Below are 19,293 nucleotides of genomic sequence, written 5' to 3'. Positions count from 1 at the left end.
CTGGGTTACATGCCTTTCTTTTGCTTTTTAAATCAAAGGTTTATTTACTAATTTGTTTTTAAAGTGTACAATTCAGTGGTTTCAGTATAGTCACAAAGTTGTACAATCATCCCCACCATCTCACGCCCAAACCTTTTCATCACTCCAAACAGAAACCCGTATTCACTAACCGTCACTCCCCCCCTCCTCCACGTCCCCACGGACCACTATCTGCTTTCTGTCTCTAGAAACTGGCCCATTCTGGACATTTAATATTAATGGAATCATACAATATGTGACCTTTTGTGTCTGGATTCTTTCACTTAGCATAATGGCTTCAGGGTTCATCCATGTTGTAGCCTGTGTCAGTACTTCTGAGTTCTTTCTTCCTGACACCAGCCAATTCTTTGCCACCAGCTGGGTGCCCTACAATTCAATTCAGTTTTTCCGCTAACTCCTGGAGTTAGCCCCAGACCCCACAGATTAAGGGCTCAGTCCCACAAGACTGCTCCCACTTCAGACACCAACTGCAAATGGGGTGCTCAGGCTACCCACATTTCTGCCCAGGAAACTACAAATTCAGGGGTTCCCATGACCACTCCCCCCTTAAGTTTGATAATTCGCTAGAATGACTCCGACTCACAGAACTGAGGAAAGCACTTCACTTAGAGTAACCAGTTTATTATAAAGGCTCCAGCTCAGGACCAGGCAACGGAAGAGGTGCATGGGGCCAAGCATGGTGAGGGGAGGCCCAGAGCCTGAAGGCTTCTCAGGGCACACCACCCTCCCAGCACTTTGATGTGTTCACCAACCCAGAAGCTCTCTAAGCCCCGTTATTTAGGGGGTTTTATGGAGTTTCATTACATGGTTGATTAAATCTATAGCCATTGGTGATTGAACTCAATCTCCTGCCCCTCTTCCCTCTCTGGATGTTGGGGATGGAGCTGAAAGGTCCAACTTTCTAATCATGGATTGGTCTTTCTTGCAACCAGCTCCCAACCTGAAGCCTTCTAGGGGCCCACCAAGAGTCAACTCATTAGCATAAACTCAGGTGTGGTTGAAAGGGGCTTGTTATGCATAACAAAAGACTCTCCTATTAGAAAATTCCAAGGGTTTTAGGAGCTGTGTGCCAGGAACCAGGGACAGAGACTAGATATATATTTTTCATTGTTCCATAATACTTTATTCCTTGTTATGGCTGAATAGTATTCCATTGTATGGATATACCACATTTTGTTTATCCATTCCTCAGTTGAGAGACATTTGGGTTGTTTCTACCTTTTGCCTATTGTGAATAGTACTGATGTGAACAGAACATTCATATACAAGTTTTGTGTGGACAAAACTTGGGTATATACCTAGGAGTAGAATCAAATGGTAACTCCATGTTTAACTGTTTTAGGCACTGCCAAACTGTTTCCCAAACGCTTGTATTTTTTTTAAACTTTCTATATACACTATTTAGGCTTTATCTCCCCATTAACTTTATAAACTCTTTGAAGGAAGGACCAGTGTTTTCCACTCCCTGAACCGGCCACAGTATTTATCCTAATGCCTTACACCTAGTAGGAACTCAGTAAGTATTTGTGTGTGATCATGTCATTACGACAATACGCCCTTTACCCTGGGAGTCAGTAGCAAAAACAGTCTTACTGTCAGTTGGTTGGTGGACATATATATGGCTTTCTTTGCTTCTTTGCTCTCCACACTGGAGAATTTCAGGCAGTGGTTGGTGTGTGTATGTTGTGGGAACGGACAGAGTGTGGTGATGGCAGTTGGGTGGTAGTTAAGAGGAGTGGAGTTAGAAGGAGTGGCTTCTTCTGGTCACATGCTTATACAGATCCCCAGAGAATGTTGATCGGTTCTTGTTCAAAGTGATGTGTCTAGGGCTTCCCTGGTGGCGCAGTGGTTGGGAGTCCGCCTGCCGATACGGGGGACGTGGGTTCGTGCCCCGGTCCGGGAAGATCCCACATGCCGCGGAGCGGCTGGGCCCGTGAGCCATGGCCGCAGGGCCTGCGCGTCCGGAGCCTGTGCTCCGCAACGGGAGAGGCCACAACAGTGAGAGGCCCGCGTACCGCAAAAAAAAAAAAAAAAAAAAAAACACACACACACACACAAAGTGATGTGTCTAGTTTATGCCACACTCACATTTGGAAGGGTCGTCCCTGTGCCAGCAACTCATGTCAGCTCTCCAGCCGCGCTCGTTACAGAGCCTTGCTCCAGGCATTAGTTGGGACGCTTTCATCCCCAAGTGACAGAAAACCAATTTAAACTTACTCGTGGGAAAAAAAAAAAAAAGCAGAGAAGCAGTTTCTTGGCCTATAGCCAAGTTGGTCAAGTTCTCATCTTTGGCAAGGCTGGGTCCCCCGTCATCAGATGGGTTGCTCACGTCTGCTGTCTCCCTGAGTCTGTGGACTCCGTTTTCTTCTGTCTTGTCTTTGTTCTCAGGAAGGTTCTTTCCACCTGGCAGCTCCGCCTGCTGCTCATTATCTCTCTGACATAAATGCTGGAAAGCAAGCCAGCTACCAGGTGCTCGGCTAAATTCCGTTTACCGTCGTGCTGGTGACCGTGGTGGCCTCACATCAGGCTGAAGCTTATCCTTCTCGGGGGGGAGACCTCAGACATCCATCCGAGGTCTGCTCTCCTCACCACGACTTCCTGTGGACATCCGCGTCTAGCCCCTCCACTCCTGCACCTCCTGTGTGAGAGCAAGCACCTCATCCTGTTCTTGTCAAGGACACAGGCTGAGATCAGCTGCGGAAAGGCTGGAAAACACGGCGTCTGGGGACCTGTCCTTCAAGACCTCCTGCTGCGCCTTTCCTTCTCTACGTGCACCTCTGCTGTGCTCATCAAGCCCATGGGAAGGCACCTGGTACTGCCGGGCAGTCATTCACAGAGAGGACCTTGAGAGGCTGGGGAGCGAACCCCAAGGTGTGCAGGGCGCGGGTGACGGCGTGAACCTGAGCACTGTCCTCAGCTGACCCCAGCTTTCCTGCATCTTCCCCGATACTGAGGACTGAATCCCCATCATGATCATAAAACCAGGACGTGCTCACAGCCCAGCTTGGCTCAAGGGCAAGATTTGGAAGTTCTCTGTCCCCAGTGCCTTCTGTCCCTCTGTGGCTACTGCTCCATCGCCTCCAAAACGTTTTCAGCCACGAATGGGGAGAGACGTGGAGCGGACTGGAGGCCGGCTCACTTCACACTGTCACGTTCCAGCAAAAACTCCAAATTTAAACCAAGCCAGCGTTATGAAAATATGTTTGTCAAAGTAGAAGGATATAAGATTTTAACAGTTTGTTAGCCTAAATTTTAAACTTTAAATGTTAACTCTGTAGTGTGTTTCTTTGTCTGTATTTGTGCCTTGAGCCCCGCAAACGCCAGAAACAGACCTGCCTCTCTTTTTCCTTCCCTCGCTAACTGCCGATCTGTTGTCTCAGGCCCCCTCATAGAGAAAGGGGACGGAAAGCACTAGCTCTGCCCAGTCCAGTCCTGCGTCTGCATCTGCTTGTACCTCTTGCATGGGGCAGTCACTGATGGACCCGAGCCCTAGCAGAGACAGCTTGGGAGAGAGAAGGATGCGATCGATGTATTTAACCCTCATTTGGAAAAGGCTGTTGGTGGAAAAACGAAGAAAAAAATCCTATCGGTGGGGTTGAGAACAGAAAGCCTCAGCTGCGGGAAACCAGGGCACGCTGAGCAGTGATGCCCCAGACGCAGCCGAGGGCTTACTCTGTGGGAAGAGTCACCTGGTCGGAGGAGCCCACGGAGCCCACATTCATTGTCCCATCACCCACCTCAGAGGGCGTTCATCCCGGTGACTTGAAGATGAGGAAACGGAGGTACCACTGGGTCAGGGATTACAGCATGTGAATTGTATCCCAATTTTCAAAAAGTCAAGTATCAACCTTTGGCCGGGCCCCGTGCATAACGTGCAGGGCCCAGTACAGAGTGAAGTGTGCAGCCCCTTGTTCAGATACCATGAGGAACTTGAAGGTGGTGACAGCAGGCCGCTACGCCGAGCCGGGGTCCTTCTGAGCCTCTGAGGCCACGCAGGCCACACTCCGTGAAGCCAGCCTGGCCTCGGGTTCCCGTCCCGAGTCCGGTGAGTGAACGCCTCCAGCACGTCAGTGACTCTCAAGCTGGGGACCCAAATTCCTGGGTCCCTCTGACAAAATGTTTCATGTCTTGAGGCTTTTTTCATTTATTGTCATCACTGAAGTTCGAGAAACCCTGGGCCGTCTCTCCTCTTATCAAGTCAGTCCCTGCGTGCTGGGGGCGGGGCTGTAGAGGAGCCAGGTTTTGCGCAGCCCGCAGTCTATGTAGCTTGGGGGCCCTCTTTAAGAAAAAGAACACAAAATTACAAATCGAAACCAGGCCTTGAAAGCGCCGCAGGCAGGGAGGAGCCCTGAGGCTGGAGCTTCCTGCCCCCGTGGCCCATCTCCTCTCCTCCACCACTGGAGGGCTATGTCCCTTTGCTCATGCCTGTCCCGGCCCGTGTCCTTAATCCCACCCGGCTATCACCGTCCCCGCACTCTTCTTCTCTCTCCGGGTGCCCTCCGCGACCCAAACCTCTTGGGAGGGTTAAGTCTTCACCGCGGACTGCCCCTCCGTCTGCCACCATCTCCCTCCCTTCCTGCGCCGACAAGTGGCTCGTCGGGTTCAGCGCTGGATCCGGCCCCACGTAGCCGGGACCTGTGGACTCTGCCGGTGCTTCTCCGTTGGACTCTCCGGCTAGTTCTCAGCGCTGGGAACGCTCTTTCTCAGACTGCTCCCTTTGTTCGGTGGCACCACGACTCCCCTGTGTCCCTCTTAGGTTTCTGTTCCTTTGCTCCCTTTGGGGGCCCTTGTCTTTATGGCGCATGAACTAACTGGCCCACCGGGGTCCCGTGCTCCAGCCCTCTTCTCTTTTTCGCTACACCATCTTCCTAACCCCACGTACCTCTTATGTGCTCAAAATTTTCTCTGTAGTCTAGTCCAAACCTCTCCTCTGAGCTCCGGCCTCAGAGCTGCCAGCTTGACACCTCCTTTGGGAGGGGCTATCCCAGTATGTCCAACACTGGGCTTGGGATTCCCTTCCCACCCCTCTGCTGGTTTTACTCATCCCAGTAACAGCACTTCCATGTAACCTGCTGCTCAAGTCAGAAATGTGGGAGTCATCCTTGATTCATCAGTAAATCCTACAGATCCACCCCCCATCACCACCAAAAAGCAGACCTCAAATGTATTTATTGATACTTCTCTCCATTTTCCATGCTAACACCCTCGCCGTCATGATAACTAGTCCATCGTTTCTAAATTCCAGCAAGAGCCTCATCACTGGTCATCTCACTTCCCCCATTGCTCCCTCGCAAATCTGCTTTTCTTTTTCTCTTTGTCCACACCGCACAGCTTGCGGGATCTCAGTTCCCCCACCAGGGATTGAACCCGGACCACAGCCGTGAACGCACCAAATCCTAACCACCAGACCACTAGGGAAGTCCCTCAAATCTGTTTTTCGTAAACAGCAAGAGCAGCAGTGTCCACAGAAATAGAATATGACCACGTGTGTAATCAAAATTTTTCCAGTAGCCACTTTAAACTAAAACAAAACAAAACTGGTGGAATTAATTTAAATCATACATTCTGTTAACCTAATATATTCAAAATATCATTTCAATGTGTAATCAATATAAAAATTATTAGTGAGGTACGTTACATTTTTAATGTCGTTTAAATACACCAGACCATGTATACTGTACACTCACAGTGCACCTCAGCTCTGATGTGCCGTGTTTCAAGTGCTCCGTGGCTGCATTGGCTGGTAGCTGCCACACTCATACAAGAGTCAGCGTGAGTTTGTAACGAAGCAAGTTGGATTAGGTCATCACCCGCTTAATAACTCCTCCGTGGTTGCACGGTGCACAGAGACCTGCAAGGGGATCCGCGGTCTGGCCTCATCTTGCCAACATCCTCAACATCCTCGAGGCCTTCTTCTTGTCGTTTGCTTTGCTCCAGCTGCCTCGGCCTCCCGTCAGCTCTGAGAACACACCAGATCTCCGTGTCCGCGTGTGCCATGGCTGACTCTTCTCACCCTCAAATTTCAGCTTAAATACTTTCTCCTCAGACGGGCCTTCCTTCCCCGTATCGAAGAGGGTCCATCTCCATTATCATCTGTCACAGTATTGTCTCTGTTACCTTCATAGTTCTTTTTCCAGTTTGTAACTGTATGTTTACTAGTCAGTTTATTGTGTGTCTCCCCAGGAGACCATGAGCTTCATGAAGGCGGGAGTTATCTCCAGCGCCGTATAAGATCCTGGCTCTAGTTGGCACTCAGTAAATGAATATCTGAGCACCCTCTCTCCCCTGACTGAGGGAACTAGAAAACAGATTTATTTCAGTAAAGCTATGCCTCAAATTACAATAAATGCACAATGAATAAATGCATCGTGCCCGGCAGAGCTTCCTTCCTATTAAACAAGGAAGGTTGGACTATAGGCAAAATTAGATTTGGTTTATCTTTGAAGAGATCTTAATTATTCATTCTGCAAACAAGGCAGTTTCCTTGAAAAACTAAGGGGAGCTGTGTCTCTAGGTGTCCCAGATCTCAGTCGAATGGCTCCATGAAAATGAAGCTCTTACTCTGTGAGCCAGAGCCAGGGACTCCAAAGCCTGGGTGGCTCTGGGGAGATGGGAGATGGTGGATCTCCTTGATGCCAGCCCAGAGGGATTCGTCACCGGTTCATTCATTCAGCAGATGTCTGTGAGCCTGTGAACACCTTTACAGCAGGCACTGTGCTAGGCTCTGGGACTACAGCGCTCAACCAAACAGGCGAAGATCCCTGCCTACACTCTAGTGAGGGGAGACGGATGCTAATTAAGAAACTTAAGTATGCTGTTGTTTCTGGCAAGGAAAATAAAGTCAGGAACGGGGGTGGGGAGCACAGGGCTTACAGTGTTAGGTAGGGTGACCAGAAAACACCTCCCTGAGACAGTGACATTTGCGTAAAGATCTGAAGGAGGTGCGGGACTGGCCCGTGGGGCCGTCTGAGGTGAGGGGGCTCCGGGCGCTAAGGGGACAGCGAGGAGGCCAGTGTGGCTGGAGGAGAGTGAAGAGCAGGGAGTGCAGCTGGAGGCGAGGTCACAGGCATTGGGGTGGGCGGGCGCATCACGTGGAGCCAGAAGTCGGCCACTGTGAGGACTCGGTTCTCACTCTGGGCGAGGGTGCAGGTCAGCGGAGGGCTGTGAGCACAGGAGTGACACGGTGCTGACTTGCATTTCAAAAGGATCCTCCCACACATGTGCGGAACGGGAATGCACGAAGCAAGGAAGAAAAGGGGAGAGCTAGCAGGCCTTCGCTTGGCACCCAAGCAACAACGCTGGAAACGGCCTCTTCAGAAGCGTGGCCCCGGATTCACCTTCTCCCTGCGCTATAGGCCGGGGCGCTGGCGCACGGGGCCTGGACTGTGCGCCGGTAGGGCAGGCAGGACGCTGGAGCTCGTGTGACAAGAGCAGCTGATCGCTGGTGAGGCAGCAGGAGGTCCTGGAGCAGCTTCTTTGTCGCTGGGAAGCTGACCCTCCTGGGTGTGGTCACACAGTGATGGCCGTGGCCGGGGAAGGTTGGGGAAACCAGCTACGTCTACCGTCAGCCTCTCTCAGCCTGGACAACCTTTGAGAGAGGCGCGTCTCTTTTGAATTTGCACAGATGAGATGGGGCAGAGGGGAGAACTAACATTTCTCATTGGTACAGCGTGCAGACTGTGTCAAAATGCGTTACTGATTCTAGTTTGCTCCAACCGTGAGAAAGCAAGACTTACCGTAAACAGAAGATGTAATTGTGGGGTTGAGAATTTAAGGAGCTCCAAAATGGCTCCTTTAGATAAATTTATCTCTGCTAATCGCTGTTTACCTCTGCTGCATTCTTTTACTTTTTCTGTTTTTTATTTGAATGGAAAGACGCTTTTGCCTGGTCTCAAAAAATAAGACATGTACATGGTTAAAAAGTCAAACAGTACAAAAGGGTAAACAATGCTAAGAAATGATATTGACATGTAGAGTCCCAATTATACAAACATGTGAAGTCTTCTTAAATTCATCTATATATTTGACCTCCAAAAAATGCCATCAGAACTTTTCTAGAGCTAGACAAGGCAATGCTAAAGTAAATGCTGAAAGGTAAGCGTGCAGAAATTGTGATAAAATTCTGAAAAGGAAAAATAACAGGGTAAGATTAGCCCTAGAGTATTGAAATATATTATAAAATTACCATAATTAAAAGTTTGCCAGTGGCACAGGAATTGACAGATTAGTGGTATAAGATAGTATCCAGAAATAGACCCAAATATACATGAGAAATGTGTATAAGAAAAAGGTACAGGGCTTCCCTGCTGGCGCAGTGGTTAAGAATCCGCCTGCCAAGGCAGGGGACACAGGTTCAATCCCTGGTCCGGGAAGATCCCACATGCCACAGAGCAACTAAGCCCGTGCGCCACAACTACTGAGCCTGTGCTCTAGAGCCTGTGGGCCACAACTGCTGAGCCCACGTGCCTAGAGCCCGTGCTCCACAACAAGAGAAGCCACTGCAATGAGAAGCCCGCGCACCGCAACGAAGAGTAGCCCCCGCTTGCCGCAACTAGAGAAACCCCGCGCACAGCAACAGAGACCCAATGCAGCCAAAAATAAAATAAATAAATTTTAAAAAATAAAAAAAAAGAAAAAGGTAGAATGTCAAGATTTTGGGGGTAAAATTATTAATAAATGGAGTTGAAACGTTTAACTTACTATCTAGAAAAAAATTAGATCCCTACCTCATTTCTTATACCAAAACAAATTCCAGATGGATCAAATATTTGGATGTTAAAAATAAAACCATAAAAGTAAAACAGTTGGACAATTTAGGGAAATAATCTTGGATGATGTTAGGGGCTGAATTATGTTCCCTCAAAATTCATATGTTGAAGTCCTAACCCCCAGTATCTCAGAATGTGACTGTTTTTGGAGATAGGGAAGGTAATTAAATTTAAAATAAGGTCATAGCAGTGGGCCCTAATCCGATATGACTGGTGTCCATGTAAGAAGAGATTAGGACACAGACAGGCACAGAGAGAAGACACAGGGAGAAGACAGCTGTCTAAAGCCAAGGAGAGAGGCCTCAGAAGAAACCAACCCTGACGACACCTTGATTTGGACCTCCAGCCTCCAGAACTGAGAGGAAATAAATTTCTGTTGTTTAAGCCACCCTGTCTGTGGTACTCTGTTATGGCAGGTTTTCAAGCTCATACAGGTGACTAAAACCTTTCTGAGCAAGATACGAAATTCAGAAGTCATAGAAGAAATGATTGATAAATTTGACTACATAATTTAAAATTCCTGCACAGAAATAAAAACAAATGACAATTAAAAGCCCCCCAAAATTAAAAAGACAGCACACCAGGAAAAAATATGACACCCAAAGGGCTAATTTCCTTAATTAAAAAAAAAGAGCCCTTGATTATCAGACCTTCCTTCCCTCCTTCCCTCCTTCCTTCCCTCCCTTCTTTCTTTCTTTCTCTTTCTCTTTCTTTCAATAAAAGCTGAAAATCCAAAAAACATATATACGGTATTTCCTGATGGTTTCCCGTTGAATGCTAATTTCAGTTGTAAGCGCAGTACCATCCGACACTGCGTGGGGCTCCTGGCTGAGGACCTGTAGTCTAGACGCCCACCACAGGGGGCCTTGCCTTAAGCAGGTCCGCTCAAAGTGGGCCTGCGTCCTTTTAAGCTCTCACTGCCCTTGAGAGATGCAGAATTAGGGTTTCTTCCTAGTCATCCAGAATCACACACAAGCACACTCACGCACACACACACGACTAATATTAACTCTCCAGTACGGTGCTCTCCGGAGCAGCCTTATAGAAGAAACCATTTCCCCATAAACAACACGATGCTTTCTGACCCAAGTGGGAATAGCCTTAGAGTTTTGGTGCAGAACTGTGGCAGCCACTTCCTTTGTCCTCACCTTACAAGAGGCCCATCTGCCTGGGAATCATCCTCCACAGAGCTGTCGTTGATCGATGGCTACATTGAGAGCCTGAAGAGGCTTAAAAAAACCCTTCTCTGTGCTTTAAGCCAAATCACATTCCCAGGCAGACATCTCCAGAAGGGAAAGAGGAAACGGGAGGATTTATGATCCCCAGGAACCCCCTCCCATGAGCAAGTGTGAGGTGAGGGTAGGGACAGTGTGCTGTCTGCAAGGGTGGGGAGGACGGGCTGGAAAACTTCACACTTCACGCTGTTAACTGTGGTTAATCTCGGGTAATGAGATTTGGAATGGTTTTGCTTTTCTTCTATTTAATTTTCTAAATTTTCTGCAGTGAAATTGTATTGCTTTTCTAAACAGGAGAAAGAACAATAAATGTTATAAAAACCATTTTGTATGTTAATCTTATCTTCCTAACTAGACCATATAAACTCCCTGAAACAGAGGTCACATATTTTTCTTTTCCTCCTTCTTCTTCTCCTTCTTCTCTTTCTCTCTCTCTCTCTTTTTAAAAATTTTTTTAAAAAATTTATTTATTTTATTTTATTTATTTATTTTTGGCTGCTTTGGGTCTTTGTTGCTGCACACAGGCTTTCTCTAGTTGTGGCGAGCAGGGGCTACTCTTCGTTGTGGTGCACAGGCTTCTCATTGCAGTGGCTTCTCTTGTTGCAGAGCACGGGCTCTAGGCATGCGGGCTTCCATAGTTGTGGCACGTGGGCTCAGTCGTTGTGGCTCATGGGCTTAGTTGCTCTGCGGCATGTGGGATCTTCCCGGACCAGGGCTTGAACCTGTGTCCCCTGCGTTGGCAGGAGGATTCTTAACCACTGCGCCACCAGGGAAGCCCCCCTCTCTCTCTCTTTTTGATATCCTTTCCCATACCTTTGTTCAGGTCTCATGGTGTGTGCTTTATAAACTCTTGCCAACAGTCATTAATTTGGAGTGTTTCCCAGACTAAAGTCACCTGGGCAGGAGAAACCTTGCCTGGGTCAGAATGACCCTGTGGAGCCGCCTGCAAAGCAGAACCTGTGGGTTGGACATGTGTTACCCTCTCCTGATCTCATAGGCACATCATCATCCCCACTGGGCACCCAGCCTCATGATGCTGTATTCCAGGGCTCGGTTACTTGGTGCTTTTTTTAAAAATGAAGTTTTTTTTTTTTTGCTGTGTTGGGTCTTCATTGCTGCACGTGGGCTTTCTCTAGTTGAGGCGAGCGGGGGCTACTCTTCATTGCGGTGCGCAGGCTTCTCATTGCAGTGGCTTCTCTTGTTGCAGAGCACGGGCTCTAGGCATGCAGGCTTCAGTAGTTGTGGTGTGTGGGCTCAGTAGTTGTGGCGCATGGGCTTAGTTGCTCCGCGGCATGTGGGATCTTCCTGGACCAGGGCTCGAACCCGTGTCCCCTGCATTGGCAGGTGGATTCTTAACCACTGTGCCACCAGGGAAGTCCCTTGGTGCTGTTTTAAACTTTAGATGGTACTTACTGGTTGACAAGAGGGTTGCCACTTACAGGTTTACTACTGGTCAGTGTGAATATCATCAACTTGAATGCTATTTTTTTTTTTTTTTTTTTTTTGCGGTACGCAGGCTTCTCACTGTTGTGGCCTCTCCCATTGCGGAGCACAGGCTCCGGACACGCAGGATCAGCGGCCATGGCCCACGGGCCCAGCCGCTCCGTGGCATGTGGGATCCTCCCAGACCGGGGCACGAACCCGTGTCCCCTGCATCGGCAGGCGGACTCTCAACCACTGTGCCACCAGGGAAGCCCCTTGAATGCTATTTTATGCAAGAAGTCTTCTCTGATTTCCTCACCTAGGAGTAATCTTTCCTTCCTCTAAATTTCACCATGCATGATTTCTACCATCATGGCGTCCATCACTTTCTAAATGTATGTTGTTATTTACACACACATCTTACCTCCCCTCCCGAACCATGTGTTTCCTGAATCTGGATCCTGACGGTTTTTACACAGACAATCCTATTTAAACCTCACAACTACCCACCACCCCATGACATAGGTGCTTTATCTCTACTTTACAAGTGAAAAACCTGAGGACCCAAGAGGTTAGCAATATCTAGTATAGTAGATTAATATCTAGTATCTAGTATAGTAGATCCTCAATAGGTCACGCTGCTCCTAAGTGATGGAGCCTGGATTCACACTCAAGCAGTCTGACCCGAGTCCATGCTCTTCGTTCCTGGGCCTCAGCGTCCCCCAGCCACGCTTCCTGCACATGGTAGGCAGTAACAGTGCAGTAAATACTCGTTAAATGAGTTCATTAGTCCGTTATATGCAAGGAGGTTGGTCAGCTGGTAGGAGGTTCTCCCAGTTTCTGATGCCTCCTCCGACCTACAGCATTAGGACAGTTTAGACTGTAAAGGATTTAGGAGTAAAATTAGGGATTATTGAAGGGCTAGATCTGCCTCCAGACCACTGTCAGACCAAGTCTGACCAATACGGACATAAGTTGCATTAGAATTAGCCTAGGACGCTGCTTCACAATCATACGGAAACCTAGCTAAGACTGATAACTTCCTAAAGAGGAGAGGTTACACATCTTAAAGAACTAAATTATGTAACTCTTTGAACCTTGGTGTTGTGTGTGTTTGGAGGGTGGGGGAAGAGCATATATATTGTATGTGTAATATACATACACACATATATATACATATACACACACACACACACACACATATATATTATATATCTTCCAGGTTTATTGTGAGGTTTAGTGAGATAATGTGAAGTGCCCAGCACAGTGCTTGGTACACAGTAGGAGCCCCCGCCCTTCACTCCACCCTCGTTTCCCACTTTGCAGCTAAGCCGAAAGAAGGCACAAAGCCAGAGGAAAGATGAATGGGTGACAGCTGGCAATAAGAGACATGTTGGTCAAATTCCACAGGAGAAATTGGCTGTGAATCAGAAGTGGTAAAGTCCACTTCCAAGACTCCAAAGAGCAGCTTTTATTCTTGCAAGAAAAGTTAGTCAGGAGAGGGACAAGTGAGAAGTCTCCTGGAAGAAAGAGGAGGTAGTTATTCCCAGCAGAGCGTGAAATTGGCTCTTGGGAGGCCTTCCCTGTAATAAGTGACTATTTTGCTGGGCAGGATTGGATTAGCTCAGGGGTATTTAGCAATCTATGTATCTCGCTGGGTCCTGGCACTTTACTGAGGGATAGGAAGATTAATTGCAGGCACCTGTCTGCTCGTCCCATGTAATATAACCAACACTGGAAGGTTCCTCTCATTCCAGAAACTGCTCAGCCTCCCGCCTCTGCGAAGTTTGCCCATCTGTCTGGAAAAAGGCAGTTCAGGCCATGTTTTTCCCAAGCAATAGAAAAAGCCAGTCTCAACAAAGCGAGAAGTTTGTCCTAAGAAGCTGGAAGTTTACTTAAGAGATATTTCAACAACCTATGTCTTCGGTAAGTCTCCCCTGAAACAGACTCCTAGATGGAGACATGCATGCAGGGTGTTGGGGTTATTTTGTTTTTGTGTTTGTGTTTTTTGGAGGTGGAGTGTATTCTTAGGAATGACACGTGTACGGCAGTAAGGGAAGCAGAATTGGGCAGAGGGAGGTGAACTTCGATGCTGTGGCACCAGGGGCCTCAGCTGAGCCCGTGGAGGCTGGATAACGGTGCAGAGTTGTCCCCAATAAAACGAGGTGTGGCCTCACATCCCCAGTGACCAGCCATTTGATGCTGGTGGCCCCAGGGAGGGGTGGAACCTTGGCCAAGGCAGCTCCCTCGCCAAGGGCCCTTCAGAGGGAGCTCAGCTGTGAACCACCAACAGCCAACACTGCAGCTGCTATAACCTGCCGTGCAGCTGTGAGCCACATTCAGCGTTCAAAATCTAGGGAAAATGTTGAACTGTCATGATGTCAGACATGACAGATTTCAGACGGACAACTGTCCTAGATTTCCTCTAGGAGCTGAGATTTGGGGAGGGGAGGAGAAAGGGCCATCGCGTGACTGTCAGTTTTCCGCAGTGGAGATGGGCCAGAGCCAGGCCTAGATGGCCTGATACAAGCCAGCTATGCCTGTGGCTTGACGGAAAAGTCTGTGTTTTTCTTCTCGACTGCAGAAATTAAGGAAGTAGAATAACTGGACTGCTACACCTGGAAACTTAACTCCATAGCCCAGAATCAGAGTAGGTACTCTACACGTCTTTTTGCATTGAATAGCATTTCACTGGTTTGGCGTTTCTGACTGAGGGATCCATTGGCTCTCTTTGCAGAAAGTGGGGGAATTTTTCTTGGAGTATACCTGCACCAGTATGCCCACCTTGACTTAATCGTATGGGGGTCTACAAGTCTTGTTCATAAAATGTGTCGAGCTCGAGGAAGAAAAGGTAAGAAGATGAGTTTATTAGACCTTGGCAAAACAAAACAAACAAAACGCCACAACCGAGCAAACAACCTCATCCACCTGTGGGTCCTCCGTGGCTGACACTTCACATTCCCATAGCATTTTCCTTGTATATATCACTTAGCATCTATCTTTTGTTAAAGGGCTTCTTGATTTTGTTTGTTTTTAAAGCTGTTGTTCTATCAGGTTGTAAATGCCTGGAGAGGAGGATCTCCAGACATCCTGCCTTGTTTTCTTCACAGTCAGGGATGATATTCAAGATAGTTAACACCCAGTACAGAACAGGAACCAACCAAATCAAATGGACACTGGTCTCAGCAATTTGTACAGCCATACTGGTATATACAGCTGAGTATGTTTTCTGCACATAGAAGGCTTCCAATAAACGATTGTTGGATTGAATTTCATTGGTTTGGTGTCCTGGCCCTGGCATCTAATGGCTTTCTTTCAGAATTCAGGCTACTTTTTCTTGCCAAGATATGACCATAACCATTTTTCCTCCTTGATTTAATCCTGCAAGAGTCTTTGAGTAGTTGTGAAGAACTTTGTGAGTTCTTCAAACCTGCACTGTCCAATATGGTAGACACTAGCCACATATATAAGGTTGCTAGATAAAATATAGGACACCTAGTTAAATTTGAATTTCAGATAAATAAAGAATAAATTTGTAGTGTAAATGTGTCCCATGCAATATTTGGGATATACTTAAACTACAAAATTATCTGCTGCTTATCTGAAATTAATAATTAACTGAGCATCCTATATATTTATTTGCTAAATCTGGTAACCCTACACACGTGGCTATCTAAACTTAAATTAATTGAAATGTAATAAAAAATTTAAAATTTATTTTCTCAGCCTCACTGGCCACATTTCAAGAGCTCTGTAGCCACATATGTGGCTAATGGTTCCCATCTTGAACAGCACAGATATAGAACATTTCTATCATTGCAGAAAGTTTTACTGGACACTAACTTTGCCAAGCAAACGATAGCAGGAAAGTTTTGTGTATTTTACACACAAAATATATATATATTTGGAGCCTAGAAGACCCCTTCTAACATAGCCAAGAAGCCACATTCTTCATGTTTCGGTTTGTTACTTTCACTGAATATGCAGGATATTTGTTCCAGATAAATGAGCCTGTATGAGAGAAGCAGCTCCTGCAAACCTACGTTTTTGGACGCTGTTGTCCTGCTTTTCTCCTGGGACTACCAGGAAATGTCAGCTGTCAGATCAGAGCAAATCAAAATTTAAAGAGTCCTAAATGAAAAATAAATGTGTTGTTATTTGACTTAATAGTCTCATTATTCATAGATTTTCGTAAATTGATAAGCAGATAATATTATCACCTAGAATATTTGTTTTATAACCCAAGTCTGTGATGAACCTGGTAAACACGGCATAAGTCTTCCCTCTCTTAATTAGCCTTTTGGGAGAAAACCTGTTTTGAATCACTGCCTGCAGCCCCGGGAGTCTTATAAGGAGCAAGAGTAGATTAAGCTCCGGGAGGGGCACATGCCGAGAGCTGATTTTTACATATGACTTGGTGAATCTCAAACAGAAACTGGCTAACATGCCAGATGGGACCAGCGTAAAAGTGACAAGACTACATCAATGTCAAGGGCAGGGATCTAAAGGATTTGACATATTAAACAGTTGTACACCAAAATATTATAAGAAACAAAATTAAAGACAAATGACTTAAGTTTTAAAATTTTGCTATGTGTGTGACAGAGTTGATGCCATCTGTACGTAAGAAATTCTCACAGATCAATAAGAAAAAGACAAAAGCCTCCGTAGAAAAATGACCAAATAATAGGAAAGTCACAAAATAAAAAATACAAAAGGCTAATATACCTTTAGTGTCTAGAATAGTGACTGTCACATAGCGGGCACTCAGTAAATACCCACTGTCTGAATGAATGTCTACGAAAAACATTTGATTTCAGGAATAATAAAGAACTGCAAATTAAAATAACAGTGAAATAAATTGTTTTCACCGGCCAGCTTTGTAACACTGAAAAAAAAAAAAGTACCTGGTGTTGGTAATGGTGAGGGGAAATGTACCAATTACCCACTGTGGGTGGGAGGGTAAAGTGGTATCAACTTTTCAGTGGAACAGTTGACAATATGCAAAAAGCTTTGTCTAAAACCTTTGACACAGCAATTTACAGGAAGTTATTATGAGAAAATACTTACAAATGCCCAAACCTACGTGTACAATAGTAGGGTAGGTGATATACATTTTTGATTGTTGCTTCTTGGGTCAGTCTTTTAACATACCCTAGGGCTTAGTGGTTGGTGCATAGACATGGGTTACATCCAAGTCAGGCCCCTCCTTCCACCGCATTATCCAAGTGGGAGATGGAAAAGGAGTTCTGTCTTTGTCCTTGGCATGCTGGCTGTCAGGGTGGGCTCTAGAGCTGACAGCGGCTGTGACCTCCACTGGAATGTGGCCAAAATATAGAAGTAGAAATGAGACAGACAGACAGAGGGAGAGAGAAAGAGAAAGTGTTCTGGTGAAACTTGAGTCAATAAATCCAGTCAACTTTAAGGCCAGTATACTTTCTTCCTTTCTGTGGTTTTGTGAACCAGTTAATTCTACTTTTTTGCTAAATTTAGCATGAGCTTGGACTTCCACTTCCTATCAAGATGGAGTAAAAGGGGCCAAATTTACCCACCCACCAGAAACAACTAAAAATCTAGACAAAATATTTTTTTTAAATAGCCATTTTCGAGATATTGGACATCAGGCCTGATGAAATGGGGAACAAATGAGGTAAGCCCTGTGAGTGCCCAGCCTACTGCCTTGAGAGATTTTCCAGATGGTGGCATGGAAAGGTGGAATCTGGGTAGAGCCTCGAAGATTCCCTGAGGTGAGGAGCTGAAGCTAGAGTCCAGAGAGACCAAGACAGCTAGAGTTTGCAAGACAGAATACCAGATAGGAGAGAGCTACACAGAGACAGAAAAATGACAACAACAAAAATCTAGAGATCTTCAGAGGGTCCCCCTCACCAGCACATGAATGTGAGGAAACTGTTCGAGGTCAGGGAAAGAGCCACCTGCAAGTATTACGTGAACAGTAACAAGAACTCATACAGGGCCTGAATAGTGCCTGTTCCCGCTAGCCAGATTGGAAATCTTATAATTCACAAGTCATTAGGCAAAGTACTCAGAAGGATTTTGCCTCAGTTGTGGGGCAAAATTGGCTCTCGACTAAATGCTGCCCTGGTCCTGCCTAACAAATTAAAAAAAAAAAAAAAAAAAAAAAGACTTGAAAGGATCAAATTGTTTCCAAACAACTGTGCCCCAGAACAAACTCGAGAATTGGGACTACAAAAATATCCAGCACTCAGCAAGGCAAATTCACAGTGAATGCAATCAATGAAAATTTACTGGGCTTACTGGGAAATATGACCCGTAATGAGGAAAGTAAACAAACTGACTCAGAACTGACGCAGATATTAGAATTAGCAGGCAAAGACATTAAAACAGCTATTATAACTGTTCCCTAGCTTCAGAGGCTCAAGGAAGGATTGACTACATTAAGTAGAGATGTGGAAGATATTTTTAAAAGACCCAAAATCAACTTCTAGAAATAAAAACTGTAATGTCTGAGATAATGAGTATACTGGATGGGATTAACAGCAGATTATTCACAGTGTTTTCAAAGTCCATCCATGTTGTAGCATGTGTTAGTACTTCATTCATTTTCATGCCCGAATTATATTCCATTGTATGGATATACCACAATTTATTTATCCATTCATTGGTTGATGGACATTTGAGTTGTTTCCACTTTTTGGCTATTATGAATAATGCTGCTATGAACATTCATGTACAATTTTTTGTTTGGACATATTTTATTTCTCTTGGGTATGTACTTTGGAGTGGAATTTTCCTAAGCTTTTTTATCCTCTTATCTCCATTTATCAAATATATAAATAGCATAATTCCAGCTGGATTTGCTGGAATTGCATGGTAATCCTGTGTTTAACCTTTTGAGGAAGTGCCAGACTGTTTTCCAAAGCAGCTGCACTGCTTTACATTCCTAACAACAGTGAAGTCCAGTGAATCTATTTTTTGTTGTTGTTGCTTGTGCTTTTGGTGTCATATCTAAGAAACCATAGCCTAGCTAAAGCTCACAAAGATTCACTCCTAGGTTTTCTTCTAGGTGTTTTATAGGTTTTGCCCTTACATTTGGATCTATGATTCATTTTGAGTTAATTTTTGTGTATGGTATGAAGTACGTATTCACTTTCTTTTTTTTTGTCTGTGGCTATCCAGTTGTCCCAGCACCATTTGCTGAAAAGACTATTTTTTTCCATGGAGTGGTCTTGGCATTCTTGTTGTCAACTTATCACAAATGTGAGGGATTATTTCTAGACTCTCAATTCTATTCCATTGATCTGTTTATCTGTTTATCTGTATCCCAGTACCACCTTACCTTGATTGCTGTAGCTTTGTAGTATGTTTTTGAAATCAAAAAGTGTGAGTGCTTATATTAATTCTTGATTACATTAATTGCATTAATTCTTGCTTACATTAAGCTAAAATATGTCTCCTTGTAACTTCTCCCAGTCTGCCCTTTGGAGACACCCAGTTAGTTTGTCTAGAGAATACATGTGCTTATACAGCTTTGTGTTTTAAAAATCCCAAATTCTTGGACTTCCCTGGCAGCGCAGTGGTTAAGAATCCACCTGTCAATGCAGGGGACATGGGCTCGATCCCTGGTCCGGGAAGATCCGACATGCTACGGAGCGGCTGGGCCTGTGTGCCCCAACTACTGAGCCCATGTGCCACAACTACTGAAGCCCGTGCACCTAGAGCCCGTGCTCCCCAACAGGAGAGGCCACTGCAGTGAGAGGCCAGCACACCGCAACGAAGAGTAGCCCCCGCTCGCCTCAACGAGAGAAAGCCTACACACAGCAACAAAGACCCAATGCAGCCAAAAATAA

At 45.9% G+C, this 19,293-nt stretch overlaps 1 long non-coding RNA gene across 2 annotated transcripts in view; it reads left to right on the top strand.

The window, feature by feature from the left end:
• Positions 1-19,278, top strand: part of LOC309829963 — a 114,717-nt gene extending 95,439 nt beyond the window's left edge. Inside the window, exons 5-8 of one of the 2 annotated variants that reach the window (XR_014297447.1) lie at positions 13,222-13,390; positions 14,049-14,114; positions 14,202-14,315; positions 19,016-19,278. This is a non-coding gene — a long non-coding RNA (uncharacterized lncRNA). The remainder of the gene's footprint in view (positions 1-13,221; positions 13,391-14,048; positions 14,115-14,201; positions 14,316-19,015) is intronic. The other variant, XR_014297446.1, reaches the window with a different exon arrangement.
• Positions 19,279-19,293: the final 15 nt, after the last annotated feature.

This window comes from Grampus griseus (assembly GCF_964374135.1).
Source record: "Grampus griseus genome assembly, chromosome: 11".
Classification (NCBI taxonomy): domain Eukaryota; kingdom Metazoa; phylum Chordata; class Mammalia; order Artiodactyla; family Delphinidae; genus Grampus; species Grampus griseus.
The sequence above is the reverse complement of the archived record's forward strand: the minus strand, read 5'-3'. Positions and strand labels throughout refer to the sequence as shown.